Source organism: Dama dama, chromosome 25 (genome assembly GCF_033118175.1).
Source record: "Dama dama isolate Ldn47 chromosome 25, ASM3311817v1, whole genome shotgun sequence".
Lineage (NCBI taxonomy): Eukaryota > Metazoa > Chordata > Mammalia > Artiodactyla > Cervidae > Dama > Dama dama.
In genome coordinates this window covers 25,642,621-25,662,855 of record NC_083705.1, presented here as the reverse complement: position 1 = coordinate 25,662,855, position 20,235 = coordinate 25,642,621, and positions in this window count along the sequence as shown.

Below are 20,235 nucleotides of genomic sequence, written 5' to 3'. Positions count from 1 at the left end.
AGGAATATGAGAGAATGTTTGTGAGAAAATTATTTCCTTTTCATATTGCCTTTCTATATTCTGAGTAAGTCTAGAGAATGCCATAGTTTGGGGTTGATTTTCCTTCAACACCACTCCAGCACCTCCGAATCACCCTCCTCCCTGTTCTCAGTCCCCTTCTCTTAACAGAGTGAAGAGGCTGGGCTTCAGAGCCCTGGTAGGCAACCACAGTGAGCTGGAATTCCATCACAGTGTTTATAGTATGTCTATTGACGGCAACTGATCTGGTTTTAAATTTAGTTTAATGTAGGTTAAGTTTTCTTCACAATGAAATTTGAACAAAAAATTATTATATTGAAATTCAAGCTGTGTGGTTTGAAACTATTTATCACAGGATGCGTTTGTTTGAAACAGAATTTGTCTTTGACCTAAACATCAAGAAAATGATGGGATGGCATGATGGAACTAAACTCTGCTCTGGGAATCAGAACTCTGCCATGGACTCTGAGTGTGACTGGGGGCCATTGTGGTTTTATTTTCATTCTTATCAATTAAAGACACACAGCTGCTGGCCAGAACCTAGCAGGAGATGTCCAAAGTTTTAGTATATTCAGTTTTTAAAGTTCTAATCAAAGGCAAAGAAATAATATTTTCATGACTCTCTGCTACCTTGACACACATATAAGTTTAGAAATAGTGAGAGGTTTTGTGAAGACTCTATCCTTCAAGGTGTCCTGGGATGCCAACCACTGGAGTAGATTATTTCTAAGAGGTCTTCTCCTTCTAAATTGCTGTGCCAAGCATTCAATCTGAGGGTCAGCAAAGACAGTGATCTGATAGGGAAGAAGAGCGATAGATCATCACATAAAAATCTCATTTTCTTTATCTCTACCTCACCTATCAAATAAGTAGCCTGCAATGAATCTGCTTGAAACAGAGGTCAGGTACCAAGCTTACCCTTTCCTTTGTCATCTGAATCATCAAAAGTTTTACATTTTTTAAAAGCTATATTTGCATGCCCCCTTTAGTAAAGTTGCTTTATTTTTATTTATTCTGGTAGCACAGCATGGCTTGTGGGATCCTAGATCCCAAGACCAGAGATCAAACCCAGGGCCCCTGCAGGGGAAGTGTGGAGCCCTAAACACTGGATCAGCAGGAAATTCCTTAGTTTTACATTGTTTTGAAGGTCAAAGGAATTGGGGCCTTAACTAGATTAGCAAGGGGAACAAGCTGGTTGGCTATTGTTGGCCTAATTTGGCCCTGATGGAAGAGACCGCACCTCCCACTCCTGTGAGCTTCTCCCAGTTAGCTAGCCCAAAGAATTTTCTATCTGTAGAATCCTCCTGAGAGCATCACTTCTCTGTATTCCAGGGAAAACAGCAGGGGTTAGGATAGGTGCTTTAGAGACTGACAGTCTGGGTTCAAATTCAACTCCCCTAGGGAGCCTCCTTTTTATTTAAATTTCTACATTTATCTAGCATAATAACTCGTTGAGGTAGGTTCAATTTCAGGGCAGTTGCTATTACTACAAAACTTTGTGTGTGAATTAGAAAAGCACAATCCCTTTCTGTAAACCAAGCCCCCCGTCCCCCGACCCCCCTCACAAACACTCACTCACTCACTCACTCCAGGCCCATGAGTCACTAGAAAGCATACTGTCCTCAGGGCCAGTGTAGTCTCCTAGTCCAGCCGACTTAGCAGGCAGAGCAGGGGAAAGATTTAGCCCACCTGCCCCTGCACTGAGTTTCCCTGGTAACTCAGTTGGTAAAGAATCCGCCTGCAATGCAGGAGACCCCAGTTCTATTCCTGGGTTGGGAAGATCCCCTGGAGAATGGTTAGGCTACCCACTCCAGTATTCTTGGCCCTGCCTGCTGGCTCAGTTGGTAAAGAATCCGCCTGCAATGTGGGAGACCTGGGTTTGATCCCTGGTTTAGGAAGAGCCCCTGGATAAGGGAACGGCTACCTACTCCAGTATTCTGACCTGGAGAATTTGGGGTTGCCAAGAGTAGGACATGACTGACTTTCACTTCACTTTCCTTCTGCCCTTCCACTGGGAGCTTTCATAAAGGGCTTAACCTACTGAATCTCATATGGTGGCCAGATAATTATCACTATTTTCAAGGAAGGCTAAGTATTTGTGTCTTAAAAAGATCACCCTGGCTGCTTTGTAGAAAATGGGTTGGAGGAGGATGAGGTTGGACACAGGGAACTGTTAGAAGCCTGTCACAGCTGCCCAGGTGAGCTGGTTAATCAGGTTCAGGGATGGAGGTAGGATGGTGAGAAGGGAACAGATCCCTAGGTGTTTAGTAGATGGAGTCGACTGGTCTGGAGGCTGCTGTGGGGACTCAAGAGATGATAAAGATGATGATGGTGTTAACAGTACTGTTTACTGAGAGCTTATTTGTACCAGGCAGTAAGTTGTTTAAACCAGGGAAACTTGACTACATTTCATTTCTACATGGTTACCAGAAGAATCAAAGATAATAGAAAGTTCCTAGCCCAAAGCAAATCTTTCATAAATGGTGAATACTTGTCTATTATTTTTGAACAGCTAGTATTTGAAATTTCTCTGTTAAGAAGCCGTAGTTTGTGGGCATGGACTAGGCAGGACATGGGCATATGGGTAGGTGGCACAGGCAGGGGAGCATAATTAAGACTTTGATTTAATTATTATTATTTTTTTTTCTCATTTGACAGTACTTTTATGCACATATTCAAAATAGTTTTTTTTTTTTTTTTTGGAGGCTAATTACTTTACATTATTGTAGTGGTTTTTGCCATACATTGACATGAATCAGCCACTGATTTACATGTGTTCCCCATCCAGATCCCCCCTCCCACCTCCCTCTCCACCCCATCCCTCTGGGTCTTCCCAGTGCACCAGCCCTGAGCACTTGTCTCATGCATCCAACCTGGGCTGGTGATATTTTTCACCCTTGATAGTATACTTGTTTCAATGCTATTCTCTCAAAACATCCCACCCTCGCCTTCTCCCACAGAGTCTAAAAGTCTGTTCTGTACATCTGTGTCCCTTTTTCTGTTTTGCATATAGGGTTATCATTACTATCTTTTAAAATTCCATATACATGCATTAGTATACTGTATTGGTCTTTATCTTTCTGGCTTACTTCATTCTGTATAATGGGCTCCAGTTTCATCCATCTCATTAGAACTGGTTCAAATGAATTCTTTTTAATGGCTAAGTAATATTCCATTGTGTATATGTACCACAGCTTCCTTATCCATTCGTCTGCTGTTGGGCATCTAGGCTGCTTCCATGTCCTGGCTATTATAAACAGTGCTGCGATGAACATTGGGGTGCATGTGTCTCTTTCAGATCTGGTTTCCTCGGTGTGTATGCCTAGGAGTGGGATTGCTGGGTCATATGGCAGTTCTGTTTCCAGTTTTTTAAGGAATCGCCACATTGTTCTCCATAGTGGCTGTACTAGTTTGAATTCCCACCAACAGTGTAAGAGAGTTCCCTTTTCTCCACACCTTCTCCAGCATTTATTGCTTGTAGACTTTTGGACAGCAGCCATCCTGACTGGCGTGTAATGGTACCTCATTGAGGTTTTGATTTGCATTTCTCTGATAATGAGTGATGTTGAGCATCTTTTCATGTGTTTGTTAGCCATCTGTATGTCTTCTTTGGAGAAATGTCTGTTTGGATCTTTGACCCATTTTTTGATTGGGTCATTTACTTTTCTGGAATTGAGCTGCAGGTGTTGCTTGTATATTTTTGAGATTAATCTTTTGTCTGTTTCTTCATTTGCTATTATTTTCTCCCATTCTGAAGGCTGTCTTTTCACCTTGTTTATAGTGTCCTTTGTTGTGCAAAAGCTTTTAAGTTTCATTAGGTCCCTTTGTTTATTTTTGCTTTTATTTCCAATATTCTGGGAGGTGGGTCATAGAGGATCTTGCTGTGATTTATGTCGTAGAGTGTTTTACCTATGTTCTCCTCTAGGAGTTTTATAGTTTCTGGTCTTACATTTAGATCTTTAATCCATTTTGAGTTTACTTTTGTGTACGGTGTTAGAAAGTGTTCTAGTTTCATTCTTTTACACGTGGTTGACCAGTTTTTCCAGCACCACTTGTTAAAGAGGTTGTCTTTTTTCCATTGTATATCCTTGCCTCCTTTGCCGAAGATATGCTGTCTGTAGGTACGTGGATTTATCTCTGAGCTTTCTGTTTTGTTCCATTGATCTATATTTCTGTCTTTGTGCCAGTACCATACTGTCTTGATGACTGTGGCTTTGTAGTAGAGCCTTAAGTCAGGCTGGTTGATTCCTCCAGTTCCATTCTTCTTTCTGAAGATTGCTTTGGCTATTTGAGGTTTTTTGTATTTCCATACAAATTGTGAAATTATTTGTTCTAGTTCTGTGAAGAATACCGTTGGTGGCTTGATAGGGATTGCGTTAAATCTATAAATTGCTTTGGGTAGTATACTCATTTTCACAATATTGATTCTTCCAATCCATGAACATGGTATATTTCTCCATCTATTTGTGTCCTCTTTGATTTCTTTCATCAGTGTTTTATAGTTTTCTACGTATAGGTCTTTTGTTTCTTTAGGTAGATATACTCCTAAGTATTTTATTCTTTTTGTTGCAATGGTGAATGGTATTGTTTCCTTAATTTCTCTTTTTGTTTTCTCATTGTTAGTGTATAGGAATGCAAGGGATTTCTGTATGTTAATTTTATATCCTGCAACTTTACTATATTCATTGATTAGCTCTAGTAATTTTCTGGTAGAGTCTTTAGGGTTTTCTGTGTAGAGGATCATGTCATCTGCAAACAGTGAGAATTTCACTTCTTCTTTTCCTATCTGGATTCCTTTTGTTTCTTTTTCTGCTCTGATTGCTGTGGCCAAAACTTCCAAAACTATGTTGAATAGTAGTGGTGAGAGTGGGCACCCTTGTCTTGTTCCTGATTTTAGGGGAAATGCTTTCAATTTTTCACCATTGAGGATGATGTTTGCTGTGGGTTTGTCATATATAGCTTTTATTATGTTGAGGTATGTTCCTTCTATTCCTGCATTCTGGAGAGTTTTTATCATAAATGATGTTGAATTTTGTCAAAGGCTTTTTCTGCATCTATTGAGATAATCATATGGTTTTTATCTTTCAATTTGTTAATGTGGTGTATTACATTGATTTGATTTAATTATTTACTGAGTATCAAATTAGATCCTTCCTGAAACTTCAAAAAAAATTATTTATTTGGTTGTGTCCGGTTTTAGTTTTGGCATATGTGATCTTCTGTTGTGGTGCACAGACTCTCTCATTGTGGAGCACTGGCTTAGTTGCCTCGCAGTATGTGGGACCTTAGTTCCCCGACCAGAGATGGAACCCATATCCCCTGCATAAGACAGATTCTTAACCACTGGACCACCAAGGAAGTCTCATCCTATAACTTTTAAAGGCAACAGATTTCAAACCTCACCTTTACCCAGTTCTATTTGTTTGGGGTAGGGGTCTTGGTATCAGTGTTTTAGCAGCTCCCCAGATAGCCAGAGTTGAGAACCACTGAATTAAAGAAAGAATTTTGGGAATCAGACAAATCAAGGTGAAATCCTGACTCTCTCCTTCTCAGTGTGGTTTCCTTGTCTAAACCTCAGAGTTCCTATTTGTAGAAGGACAGTGATACAGTCTGTTCCAGGATATGTGAGGATGAAATGAGGTTTCGTGTGAACTCCGTGGTAGCTCCAGGGACATCTCTGTTCATACCTAGCTTGGCGTGGTGCCTGGCCCCTAATGTGGGTTCGCTAGATGTCATGGTGATAACAGTGGGGTCAGGAAGGAAAGGGACCTCATGGAGACATGAGCCAGTCTGGGGCTGAGTGCTCTGCATCCATCACTTTGTATAATCTTAGCCCGAAGTGTGGCCATCTCTTAGGGATACAGACACTCAGGCCCAGGAAATAAGTCATCTTCCTAAGGGCACCTGGAGGGAGAGCTGGGATTGGAGTTCTAGTCTGTGTCTTTCTGCTACAAGTGAAATTCATCGCTTATTATTATGGAAGAGTACTTGTCACCGAAACAACAGTATCAGGGAAAAGAGCCCTTGTTTGTCCTGCTTTGGACTGCTGGCCTGAGCCACGCAGTGAACAGGGGAGAGCTGACAGTCAGCCAGGGCAGCTCAGAGAGTCTCAGAAAGCTTGGTGGTGGGCAAGGAGGGAAGTGCAGAGTAAGGAGATGGGCAAGAGGCAAGGAGCAAAGAGGGACATGGAGCAGAGTGCTGCCGATTTCCAGGTGAGCAATCACCTGTCTAGTGTGTGGCCAGGGAAACGAGATGGCATATGCCAACCAGTACAGTAGCTCGTAGATTATAAATATTCAATAAATGTTATTTTATTTTTTCCCTTTTCCAAGTTGCCTCCTCCCCCTGCCCCCCACCCCCAAGATAAGGGCAGGAGTCTGTCCTCTTTGGTGGATCACATCTGTTGGTTTGTCTGCCTGTCCTTCCCATTTCTGGGAATTGCTCCCCCATCCACATGTTTATGGGGCAGTCATTTCCTACATTGTCCTCTGGAGTCTCAGGAGGGATTCAGAAAGGGTGTCTATTGGAGAAAAACAGCCTCTGTGGCCTGGGAGATTTTTGACTTTGTTTTTCATGTCTGTTTGTCTTTATCGAAGCAGCTAATCTGCTACTGGCCAGGTACAACTGCATTTGGATACTGCACTGGGACACAAGGACGTCCCAAACCACTGCCTGGGAATGCCAATTTCTCATAACAAATTAGAAATCAATGATAGCAGCTTCCCTGCTAAGTAAAAAAAAAAAAAAATTACATAATTCCTCCTGCACTACTGCATTAAGCAGATTTTTTTTTCTTTTCCTGAACATATAGTAAGTCCCAAGTGGTTTAAGCCATAGTGCCTCTTCTTCAAACAAATATGAAATCACTACCAAATTTAAATAAAAAATAAATTCTGTGTTGTGCTAGGAGATTCTCCTGCCAAAAACTCTCACACAATTAACACACTAGCAGAATGTGTTGCTAATTTCATGCCACTGGAGTCTTTTCTACTTCAGAATATAGAAACAAAATCGGGTCAGAGCTCCAATAATAACAGGATTTTGTTAAAATATACAGCCCTGTGTTGCAGATACGTTATAGACATGGGCGAAAAGTAGAATCACAGTCGTGCGTGAAATAGCTTACTCCTGCAAATAGAACTGGAGGAATTTGTCTCCAGCTTCCTTGCACCAGGGGAGAGAGAGAGTTTAGAATGGCCCAGTTCTGTGGGGAAAACCCTCATTATCAATGTTTGTCCGTCCACATACTTACACAAGGGAGACAAACTCCAGACAGAGAACTCAAGGATGCAAAGCCAGTAAACCCTGGAGTTCTAATTCCCTCCTTTCTCTCAGACTCCCTCTCTCCAGCCTGGCCTCCCACCTCTTAGCATCCTTACACAGGGCCTGGTCTTTTCCATAACAAAAACAGAGATAATGAAAATATTTTGGCAGCATTCATGGCTTTCACATGGTGACCCTGACCTCTAAATCAATTTTCTTTATTCTTAACCTGACCTTGGCATCCATTCTCCTTGGCGTTCAATATTAGTTACAAAATCCTGAACTCCAGGAGACCTTCCCTCCTCCCCCAGGTTACCAAGGCAGGCCACACTGGTGAAGCTCTAGAGAGGAGAGAGAGAGAGAAGGCTTCTTGACAAAGAAAAATAAGAAAGAGCCCCACAAGCCTGTGCATTCTATAGGCATCTCATTTGCACCAAATGCCATTAACTCTATTTACTCAGACAACAGGAGAGGCAGCCGCGCTCCCCTGCTCACAGGGGGCACACTGGATGACTCCATGCATCACCAGCCGGCACAGCCCAGCCGCTTCACTTAAATAGTGATACGTGAGGTAAAGCCTGGTACATTTAATCCATCATCCCTGGGTTCGCCAAGTGCAAGGACTGGAAAAATTGTGCACGCCTCTCCACTGCTGCCTGCATTAATACCAAGAAGGGAGTGAACTGAAAAGAGAAAGTGCCAATTTCAGCACACATGTGAAAAAGAATAAAAGGGAAAGAAGGCATATCCCAGACCAGGGGGTTGGGGGGTGTGTGGTGGTGAGGGGGAGATTTTTAAGATGGCTTTTCAGAATTCTTGTGCATTTACTATGAGAGTAAGTACTCACAGACAAGAGTTCAGGGTCATCATACATCTAGCAGGAGAAGTTAGCTGGCAGGGGCTATTTTTCTGCAAATTAGTTTTCTCTCAAGGGTAACGGTGTGGGAGGAGCAGAGGAAAATGAATTCAAGCCTTTGAATAATCGCGTATTGTTTGACTGGTTGTGGGACCTCTGAACTGATGCTCCAAGAAGTCTTTCCAGGCCTTCCTTGTAAATGGACCGGGGTGGGAAGCCTCTCACAGCTGTTGATGAGTGTCCTGTAGGGCAGTAAAGGGGACAGCAGTGTGGCCCCACAAAACAATGGTCCACAGAACACTGGCTCCACTTGGCAAGAAAGGCACGGTCAGCTGGTCATTACTGCTGAGCACTGGCCAGGTGGCCAGACAGGACAGTGAGAAGAGGCGGGGTCCACAGACTGTGCTGGTCACCAAGGCTGAGGCCAGGGCTAGGAGAAAAGACACAACAGTGTGGCAGGAGAGGATAGACCAGCTTCCCTTGGGTGGTGGAGGAATGTTTATAACATGAAAATGAATGAGTTCATTGAAAAGCATGTGTGTCTCATTGTTTTCAGGTCCAGATCCTGACTGCAAAGCTCAACATATATTCATCCTTCAGACATTTTCCTATTTTCACTTCAGCATTTATAGATGCTGTATCATCAAAACCAGGGCTTCTCAATTTCCCCTGGAGTGCCCTCATGACAGAGGAGCTTAAAGGCCAAGTTCAGGGACTCCGGAAGTAGAGCCTGAAACTCCCTCCACAAGGGAGAGACTTCTTTGAAGTCTTATATGTGTTTATTCTTAGTAAAAGTAACTTAAACTGATATGTTGTGCAAGTAATGGAAATATTTTGATGTTAAAAATAACATTTCAAATTCCTCTATTTCCTTAATTCTAGGATGTAGCTCAGTCTGTCTCAGAAAAAAAGGACACCACCCATCTAATGCACACTTTCCCTGTGAGAGGCATCCATCCCTATTCCCAAAGCTTAAAGCACAAATTAGAAAAATCTTGATTTCATAAAATCAAGAAAAATGGAAACGTTAGAAAGCAACAACCAATCTAATCTGTGGCTCCAGACACACTGGGGCAAACCCCAGTTTGCAGAGCATTATGGAGGAGAACGCTATTGTAAAGTGATGAAAAACAGACTTCCCTGGTTGTAACCACCTCGTAATAAAAGTGAGTGTCTCCTTCATGCTGGTGCTGCCAGAGTACACTGTGACACCAGGCACACAGCAGGTGCTCAATAAATAGTTGGTGGATTGAAAGTTGTTGATAGCACTCCAGGTTCATTCTCCCCTCTGGGAAGCCCGTGACAGGGTGTTGAGTGGGGGTGAGGACATCTACTGAAGCCGTGTGACAGGCTGCCCTTCCTGGGAGGGCAGAGCAGGTTAGAGTGGCATGTGGTAAAGGGAAGCTGGGAAAGAGAAGTCACCTCTTCTCTTGTGTCCGCTATGCCTTCTGTGCTGGAAGGGCAGAGGGAGCCCAGTGGGGGCCCCGCCTAAGGGGCACCCACCGTGGTACCTTTGGCTTTGTTGTAGAAAGACAAATCCTACATACTCCCAAGTGCAGTGATGAAAAACACGGCCATTACCTTATCGGGAATCCACTGTATCTTAGGTAATTCACAAGGCAGGACCCTGAAATTCACAGTTTACTCCCTCTCCTCCTCCCCCTCCCACCACCTGCAGTAGTTGCTTTCTAGTGTGTAGCTCACTTAGCACAGATCATCAGACTTGGGTCAAAGTGAGCAGAATCATCTTAAGTCAGTACTATGTGATACTGGCCCAGTTTTTTATTAAAAGTGATCATTTGTAAAAAATGAGTCAGAGGTTAAGGTCAAACCAGAAGAAGCAGAAAATGAAAAGAAGTAAATGATGATTTCAAGTTTAAAACATAAGGCAGAAATGCACACTTTTATTCAGTAAAAAGCAAAGTTGGTGGTTCTTAAAATGAAAACACAGCGTTTGTCACTTACTGAAATCCCAAACTTGCAAAAATAATTAAATTAGAGGATAATGTTTTTAATCTTAAAGGGATTTTGCTTTCTACATCCTGTGGTTCCAACTTCCTAGAAGATTTTAATATGCTATTTAATCTCTCTTCCCCACAAAAGTTTATATGCCGCCTTTTAAAATCAAATATATGATAACTGAATATATTTCAATATAAATAAAATACAGAGTACCTATATTCTTGGCTTAAGACTGCTTTCATGAAGTATGGAAGCTTTGAAATTCTATCATATTTACTCACTCCTGTATTTGTTCAAAAAGATATTGATCAAGTCCTGATATAAAGCAGGCATAGCACTAGTTCTGGGGATATAGCCTGATCTTCTGACACTTTTCTTTTCTCCGTGGCTTCCAACCTCTCAGTGTCCCCAGTGTTGGCTGAAATCAGGGGTCTGTTCCACTGAAGAAGGGAGTAACTATATTAGGATGACAAATAATGCCCTTCAAGAACAACATTGAAATTGAAGCTATGGTAAACAGTCAAAATACGCTTTAAGTCATTTGTTGAGGAAATTTTGTTCAGGGAAATTGTCCTAAAGCAGTGGTTCTTAGACCAGCAGCGTTGGCATCTCTTGTGAGCATGTTAGGCATGTGAGCTCCTGGACACTGGCCCTAATCTACTGAGTCAGAGTCTCTGGGGATGGGGTTCAGAACTCCTAGAGGAGAACATAGGCAAAACACTCTCCGACATAAACCACAGCAAGATCCTCTATGACCCACCTCCCAGAATATTGGAAATAAAAGCAAAACTAAACAAATGGGACCTAATGAAACTTAAAAGCTTTTGCACAACAAAGGAAACTATAAGTAAGGTGAAAAGACAGCCCTCAGATTGGGAGAAAATAATAGCAAATGAAGAAACAGACAAAGGATTAATCTCAAAAATATACAAGCAACTCTTGAAGCTCAATTCCAGAAAAATAAATGACCCAATCAAAAAATGGGCCAAAGAACTAAACAGACATTTCTCCAAAGAAGACATACAGATGGCTAACAAACACATGAAAAGATGCTCAACATCACTCATTATCAGAGAAATGCAAATCAAAACCTCAATGAGGTACCATTACACGCCAGTCAGGATGGCTGCTATCCAAAAGTCTACAAGCAATAAATGCTGGAGAGGGTGTGGAGAAAAGGGAACCCTCTTACACTGTTGGTGGGAATGCAAACTAGTACAGCCGCTATGGAGAACAGTGTGGAGATTTCTTAAAAAACTGGAAATAGAACTGCCATATGACCCAGCAATCCCACTTCTGGGCATACACACTGAGGAAACCAGATCTGAAAGAGACACATGCACCCCAATGTTCATCGCAGCACTGTTTATAATAGCCAGGACATGGAAGCAACCTAGATGCCCATCAGCAGATGAATGGATAAGGAAGCTGTGGTACATATACACCATGGAATATTACTCAGCCGTTAAAAAGAATTCATTTGAACCAGTTCTAATGAGATGGATGAAGCTGGAGCCCATTATACAGAGTGAAGTAAGCCAGAAAGATAAAGAACATTACAGCATACTAACACATATATATGGAATTTAGAAAGATGGTAACGACAACCCTATATGCAAAACAGAAAAAGAGACACAGAAGTACAGAACAGACTTTTGAACTCTGTGGGAGAAGGTGAGGGTGGGATGTTTCGAAAGAACAGCATGTATATTATATATGGTGAAACAGATCACCAGCCCAGGTGGGATGCATGAGACAAGTGCTCAAGCCTGGTGCACTGGGAAGACCCAGAGGAATCGGGTGGAGAGGGAGGTGGGAGGGGGGGATCGGGATGGGGAATACGTGTAAACTTATTGCTGATTCATGTCAATGTATGACAAAACCCACTGAAAAAATAAATAAATTAAAAAAAAAAAAAGCAAAAAAAAAAAAAAAGAAAGAAATTTTGCTTCAGCAATACTCCTCCTGCCTTTTATGCATGTTAAAGTATGAGAACCATTGCCCTAAAGTTAATCAGGCTTCACCCAGCAAAACCCTGTAAGAGGCTTCGCTCACATCCTGATAGTATTGCCAATCAGGTTCTATCACTTGCCTGCAATATCTGTAAGTTTAATCTTTGAAATCAAACAAGCATCTCCCAATCAAGTCATTTATGCACTGTCCCAACTCTGGGAGAAAAATAGCAAATTCTCAGTTATAATCAAAAGGGAAAATATTTGGGCAGGTAATTTTAGGAACCAGCTATGGATCGCTATGCACAATAACAAAGTTGAGCAATTAGGCTTGGAAAGGCACAGCACAGAAAATAATTAACCCACAAAGTAATCATCTTGTAAGTCCCAAAGCTAATGATTAAAATAAACCTGAAACAAATGATTGTTTAACTTTTAAGCTGTGCTTGTTTTAGCCACAGTGTACTTCAGGTGTGAGCTCCCGGGAGTTTCTCCTGTCTGCTGAGATTGGCTTTAGGACAAGGACATGTGTCCATTCTTCTGCCTCTCCTTCCCTAGGGAAGGTTGCTTGAGTATCACAAAATACCACTCCAGTGTGGAGTGAGGAAGTTGGCTGGGCAGCCCTTCGCTGCTCAGCACTGGGGTGTTTCAAGCCCTGGAATTTCGTCTGCAGCTGTGGTGGGCTTCAGCCATATTGAATCCTATATAACCTTGGAGGCTGAGATGCACGCTTTGCTTTTATGCAGCTTGCTTTGCACTTTCATTGGTGGTTTATTATTGCAAAGCATGGCGTTCCCCTCCCCCACTCGCCTCTCCACCCGAAGAAATGAATTAATAACTAGAAAATGAGACAGAAATGAGATCTAGAAGAGCCTGAGCTTCTGAATGTCACTGTGAGCAGACAGCAGCGGAGAGAAAAGGTTCCTTTCCATCTTTATGTGCAGCGCTGTCTGTGCATTGACTTGTTTCCTGACACATGAGCCATGGCTTGAAAGGAATTCAGGCCCCAGCAAATTTTGCATCGCGCTTCAATGTGGCCTCTGGGATTGAATAAGGGCAAATCTATTATACTGTTGCCATGGAGACCCTGGCACAACTGCTGATAAAGAGTGTCTGATGTTTGGTAGGCCTCATAGCATGGTACATACCATTTAAAGGACAGTGTGTGTGTGTGTGTGTGTAGCATGCATGTGTGAATCTCTAAGAGAGCAAGTGTGTGTAGGAGGAATGACTGGGGGAGGTGAAGTGGAGATTAGGGTACAGCGGGGAAGGAAGGAAGACAGCCTGGTTTGGTGTATCATGAAGGAATGTTCTGTATTTTCACAAAGAATTTGTAAATAGTTTCTTGTCTCTAAAAAAATGAACCCTGCCTTCGAAGAATCTACACATCAAACAGATGGGGGCAGCAGAAGATACACAGACTCTCCCCTTGCTCTAGCAAAATTAGTCTTTAATTCATCTGAAAGAGAATTAAGCTAATACAATAAAAGTGAAAATGCGCCCTTTTGCGTCCTCTGATGAATGCTGCCTCCGTTCAGCTGTCTGTCTGAGGATCAATAGCCGGCCTGTAAGGATTGCCAGCGTTTGCTAAAGCGGACTAGCAAGATGATGGATTTTAATCATTAAAATGATTTTATAACCATGAAACAAAGAAGGCTGATTGTCCTTTCACATGTGTAATCTCAGTTTTGCTGTTATGGATTTAGCCAGTCCTAAATTCACCTCCTGTCTTGAAGGCAAACCTTATCCTCCCCAAATTCCATCCCACGTATCCATTTCTGGCTCCCAGTGATCAATATGGGCAAGTTGCTTTTTTTTTTTTTATTGGTGCCCTTTTCCCCATTAGCCTCAGACCTGGAGAGGGATGGCACATAAAGCCAGAGCCAAGCCTCCTGGTTGGTGTGATTTGGGGCCAGGTGTCTCAGGCTGAATCACCTATAGTCCATGAGTTTTAGAGTGCGCAGCTCTAACAATGGGAGGCCGGGCAATCTGCAGCAGTTGATAGGATTATTATTATTACAGAGCGCAAAAAGCTTCTGCTTTCTTTTCTGGTGCTTTGCAGACCTCATAAGGCTTCTCTGTGATTTCTGCATAGTTAATTTGTCAGTTTATAAATTACCACATTATGTTAACGCTGAATGCTTCAAAACACAAATATATGCACAGAGGGCTTGAATATTTGAAGTGTTTTAGTACTATGGGGAAATAATTTTGTTGTCAAGCTGTGGCAGATATAGAACTGCTAGGGGATACATGGCCATTTCATCAGGACTGTGTCGATGATGGCCTGTGAACATCCAAGGGGGAAAATCATCTTTTATCACTATTGTGTACCGTGCCGGTCCAGATGGAGGATAAAACATGCATGAGTTGCCCGCAGCTCTGAAAATAATTATACTCATTTGCCAGAAATGTAGAAAGTGCATCCAACCAAGTTACCACCCATCATAGTGACACTCCGTTTGCATACTGATGAAGTTTAAAGCCAGAGACAATGGTGTTGGTATCAGTAGCGAAGGGGGGCTGGGCATCACCAGTGCCGTAGGATTAATAGCGCCATCATTTTATATTATGCAGCAGTTCACTTATGCTGCATATCAAAAGACTACTGCCTCTGAGGTTCACCTCCCTGTTTATAAGATTACAATTTGCTTTAAGACTCCAAACATTAGCCTGGATTCCTTTCAGTTTCCACAAACGAATGCAAAAATATCTGTGTTCGATAAAGTGCCTAGAATGTAATTATGGGTAAATATGTTTGGATGCCATTATAAGTACTTGCATGTGTGTGTATGTGAGTGTCGGAGGGTATATACATACCCACATGCACACGTGTGATTTTGGGAGACTGTAAAGGAATATGAGAAGATAATATGTGCATGCTAAGTCCTGGTACTACTGCAGAGTAATTGATGAATGGGTTTTTAAAATGTAGAAAGAGAATGAATACAAGTAGGACCCAAGAGAATAATTCTTTATATTGCAATCAGCTTAGCTTATATGTTCTTGCTTTAATCATAGGAATCAGCAGTAAAAAAACAGAAACTTGGTTATTTAATCCTTACTGAGTAAAAGAGAATGTCTTATAATGACCCTCTAAAATATTACAAAGTATTAAGTTATTTTTAATATGCTTCTCATTTTTAGACAACTATAAAGTAATCACAGCTATTGCTAGAAATTTAACAGATTTCTTTAAATTTTTGAGTTCAGAAAATGTACACATAGAAACCAAGAAGGGGCACTTTTCTCACAGAACCCTGAATTCTCATAGGTGTTCCATAATTTGAAAATAGCCCAATCATGATGTTGTTACAATGCTTATTTTTAAGTAATGATTTTAATTAAACCCTCTAAAAAGGAAACGACACTGTTCCTCTCTTATATGGTCTGTACTCTGATGATTACACAAGTGTAGTTTCCCATTTTACTCTGGTGTCATGGGGGCAAGGATAACAATTTCCATCTCATCACAGGAGAGAGACACTATACTTCACTCTGCACAAAGCTTCAGTGTAATCAGAAGAAAGATTTTATGCTATAAAATTACAATAAAACAATGGAGGAAAAAGTAGTTCCAACAGAAGTGTGGTTCGGAGACAAGGATATAACGCAGGATAGCACAGAATATTCTTATATGGCAAAAAAGATAGATTTTTCCCCTAACTAACTAGGGCACCCTGGACTAATAAGATGTTTTTATAGGTTTTCCAGTTCTGCTTCTCTTAGAATGGTCCTTGCAACATGGAGGGAACAGGGACTCCTCCCAGCTCAACAATGAGTAGCTGAAAGAGTGTGAGGCTCGCAAGCTAGGTCCCCCAGAAGGACTTTCCCATGAATAGGTGGCAGGACGTATTCTCAGTAAACTGAGCACAGAAAGAGGTAGATTTAGATTTACAGAAATGCTGTCCACACCTTTCCTTTCCTATGGTGTTGTATTGCCTGTAATGTTAATACCACTGGGATAATGCTAAAGAGCTTAGAACTGTCAAGAGGCCAAATTCTTTCAGGGAAGTCCTAGGAATGCTCAGTGGGTCAGAAATTTCTAACAAAAATAGGTGATGTGTTTACTTAAAGTGCAATGAGAAATTTGACCAATTTTCTGGTTTGTAGTACTCTTGTTATTGATCAGTTTTTACATGCCTAACAATCTTCTTATAGTCTCAGGTGTTAAAAGAGAAAGAATGATTGAAGAAATAGACACACACATGAGGCTTTGCCTAGGAAATAGAGTGGTAGGAATGGGCATTTAGAAAATGCTTTACTATGTGGCAGATGTATTTGTGTATGTGTGTGTGTGTGTGTATCTATCTATCTGCATATCTATATATATGTGTGAAAGTGAAAGTGTTAGTCGCTCAGTCCTGTCCAACTCTTTGTAACCTCATGGACTGTAGCCTTTGTCCAAGGGATTCTCCAGGCGAGAATACTGGAGTGGGTAGCCATTCCCTTCTCCAGGGGATCTTCCTGACTCAGGGATCGAACCCAGGTCTCCTAGCATTGTGGGCAGTCTTTAACCTCTGAGTCAGCAAGGAGATATATATGTATTTATGTGTGTATATATATACATATATACATACATGTATATATATACACACACATTTGATAAAGTGGGCATCCCTGTGTGAGGTAGCCTGGCACAAGGATATCAGAGCCTACTTACGGTTGCAAGTTTTCTATCCAAAGAGGTGACTGAGCATGCAGAGACAGACTCCCCAGAAGCAGAGAATGTTGGTAGAAATAGTATATTGGTTGCCTACAGGTCTATTGATCAAATCAGTAAAACAATCAGAATAATGAGAGCCAGATTACTCATGGTTGGAGAAGAGAGTTACAAATATGGAAAGGAAGAAAACTAGAAAAAAATATTGTGTGTAGTCTTGAAATAGGAGATATCAGTGTGACCGATGGTTTTCAATATATTGAAATATATTGAATATATATTCCCAGGTGATGCTAGTGGTAAAGAACCCCCTGCCAGTGCAGGAGACATAAGAGACATGGGTTTGATCCCTGGGTCAGGAAGATACCCTGGAGTAGGAAATGGCAACCCATTCCAGCATTCTTGCCTGGAGAATACCGTGGTCAGATAAGCCTGCCAGACAATAGTCCATAGGGTCTCAAAGAGTCACACATGACTGAAGAAACTTATCATGCACCATGCACATTGATAAATATATATGTATTTATATATATATATTATATAGGTGACATATATGACATACATTTATTATATCAGTTCAGTTCAGTCACTCAGTCATGTCTGACTCTTTGTGACCCCATGGACTGCAGCACGTCAGGCTTTCCTGTCCATTACCAACTCCCAAAACTTGCTCAAACTCATGTCCATTGAGGTGGTGATGCAATCTAACTATCTCATCCTCTGTCATCCCCTTCTCCTCCTGCCTTCCATCTTTCCGAGCATCAGGTCTTTTCCAATGAGTCAGTTCTTCACATCATGTGGCCAAAGTATTAGAGTTTCAGCTTCAGCATCAGTCCTTCCAATGAATATTCAGGACTGATTTCCTTTAGGATGGACTGGTTGTATCTTCTTGCAGTCCAAGGGACTCTCAAGAGTCTTCTCCAGCCCCACAGTTCAAAAGCATCAATTCTTTGGCACTCAGCTTTCTTTATGGTCCAACTTTCATATCCATACATGACTACTGGAAAAACCATAGCTTTGACTAGATGGACCTTTGTCAGCAAAGTAATATATCTGCTTTTTAACATGCTGTCTAGATTGGTCATAGCTTTTCTTCCAGGGAGCAAGCATCTTTTATTTTCATGGCTGCAGTCACCATCTGCAGTGATTTTGGAACCCCCCAAAATAAAGTCTGTCACAGTTTCTATTGTTTCCCCATCTATTTGCCATGAAGTGATGGGACCGGATGCCATGATCTTAGTTTTCTGAATGTTGAGTTTTAAGCCAACTTTTTCACTCTCCACTTTTCACTTGCATCAAGAGGCTCTTTTGTACTTCTTCACTTTCTGCTGTAAGGGTGGTGTCATCTTCATATCTGAGGTTGTTGATTTTTCTCCTGGAAATCTTGATTCTAGCTTGTGCTTCATCCAGCCCAGCATTTTGCATGATATACTCTGCATATAAGTTCAATAAGCAGGGTGACAATATACAACTTTGATGTAGTCCTTTCAAAAGAATATATGTCATATATATATACTTTTCTCTGTGCACCATGAAGACCAGGAAAAGCAACAGTTCAATAGGGATGAGTATGCTAGTGCCAAGATCTTGGTTTCTAATACTGTTCTGCAAAAAAAGAGCCTGGACTCCTTGCAGAAAATGGTTGATTCCAAGGCTGCAGCAGAGAAAAGACAAGATGAGCCTGGAGAGTTTTATTTTGCTAGCAGGGCAACTGAGGCAAAAAGAGATTATGTAATTTGCCCAAGTCTCACCTCTATGAAATTGCTGTTGAACTATATGTGGATGAGACAACTCTAAAGGAGTGAGATGGAAAAGTATTAAAATCTAAAAATTAAAATGGTTCTGCACTCAAATGATTTGAAAAATATCTTTAAGTTCTAACTTCACCTCAAAGAAACACAAAGTAGAAATCAGAGATGATGCCTCAAAAGGTTTATACAAGAAAGACACCATGGAAATCTAATCAGGAGATTGAATTGCACAGGAAAACTCTCTATCAGACAAAATGTTTAAGGTACTTACATATTATTTTTTGTGAATTAACCTAAGTAATTAATAAAAGAACTCCTAACCCTAACCACCTGGGTTAAAGACTTCCATTGCCACTTGCTAAAGCCCATGACTATCTGTAACAAACTCAGTGATGCATGCCATGGATCACGGGTATGGCCACTTGCACATAACTGAGTCCTGACACTCAGTAGCTATGAAACCTGGCCTGACTCCCCAACCACTTTGTGTTTAGGTTTCTCTCTCTCTAAAGGAAGAGCTTCCCAGGTGGCACTAGTGGCAAAGAACCCACCTGTCAATGTAGGTAGATATACCAGACGCAGGTTCGATCCCTGGGTCAGGAAGATCCCCTGGAGGAGGGCACGGCAGCCCACTCCAGTATTCTTGCCTGAAGAATCCCATGGACAGAGGAGCCTGGCAGGCTGCTGTCCATAGGGCTGCACAATGTCAGACACTGAAGTGTCTTAGCATGCACCCATCTGTAAAGGAAGGTGCTTGAACTAGAGGTCTCGGTGAGTTGCCATATTTTATTGTTTTTCTCTCTTTGAGGAGGCTGAATAGCATGAAGAAATTCACCCAATGGTTAGTTTTAGGTGAATATTTTCTGCCACATTGATGGGCTGTGTCCCAGCCCAGATGGCTGATGAGCTAAGGAGGCTCCTCCAGCTCCAGAGGGGACTTCAGGCTTGGATGGCTGTCAGATGGCCGTATGGAAAGGACGAATGCAGTGACAAGATTGCAACCCTAAGCCACCTGACCAGGTTGTTAAAGATAAGGCACCTCCCCAAAGTCAAATTCTATCCCTCATTTTCTCCTCCTTTCCCTCAGTTTGGAAAATGTATTAATGCCTTTATCTCACCCAGATTACCAGGGATATTATGCACACTATTGTGTCTCATAGTCTATAGAGATTGGGGGCGGGGGAGTTGTGTTTTTTTAGTGCAAACTTAAAAAAAAATGTTTTTGAAACAATCACAAACTTACAAAGAAGTTGAGAGTGCAAAGGACTTATTTTCCTGAAACATTTGAAATGCACACTGTAGTGTCTGGGATGGTGAAGCATCTGGTTGGAAATTTATTTTCCTAAATCATGAGGTGGTTGTAAGAATTAAATGAGTTAATGTATACAAAAGGCAAAATAATAACCCCTACCCCCTCCTGCAACTCAACATGGAAAGAAAGAAAATTATACCGAAACTTGTGGTGTTGGAATTGGAGAGTTCAGTGTGGCTCATGGTTTTCAATATTAATAGATAGACATAAAGTATATGTAACATGTATTCCTCAGCTCTGTCAGCTATAAGAACCATTAGTGATGTATATACCTAGTTTCCACATCTAATACCATTCTCTGCTGAAAGAATCTAGGACTCCTTGAAGAAATGGCTGATTCCAGCATTGGGGCAGGGAAAGAACAAGTTACACCCCAAACATCTTGTTACCAAAAGCAAGGAAGTGCTCAATGAATGATGGGGCCATATCAAGCCAGCTTGAGGGTGGTACTACTGGAA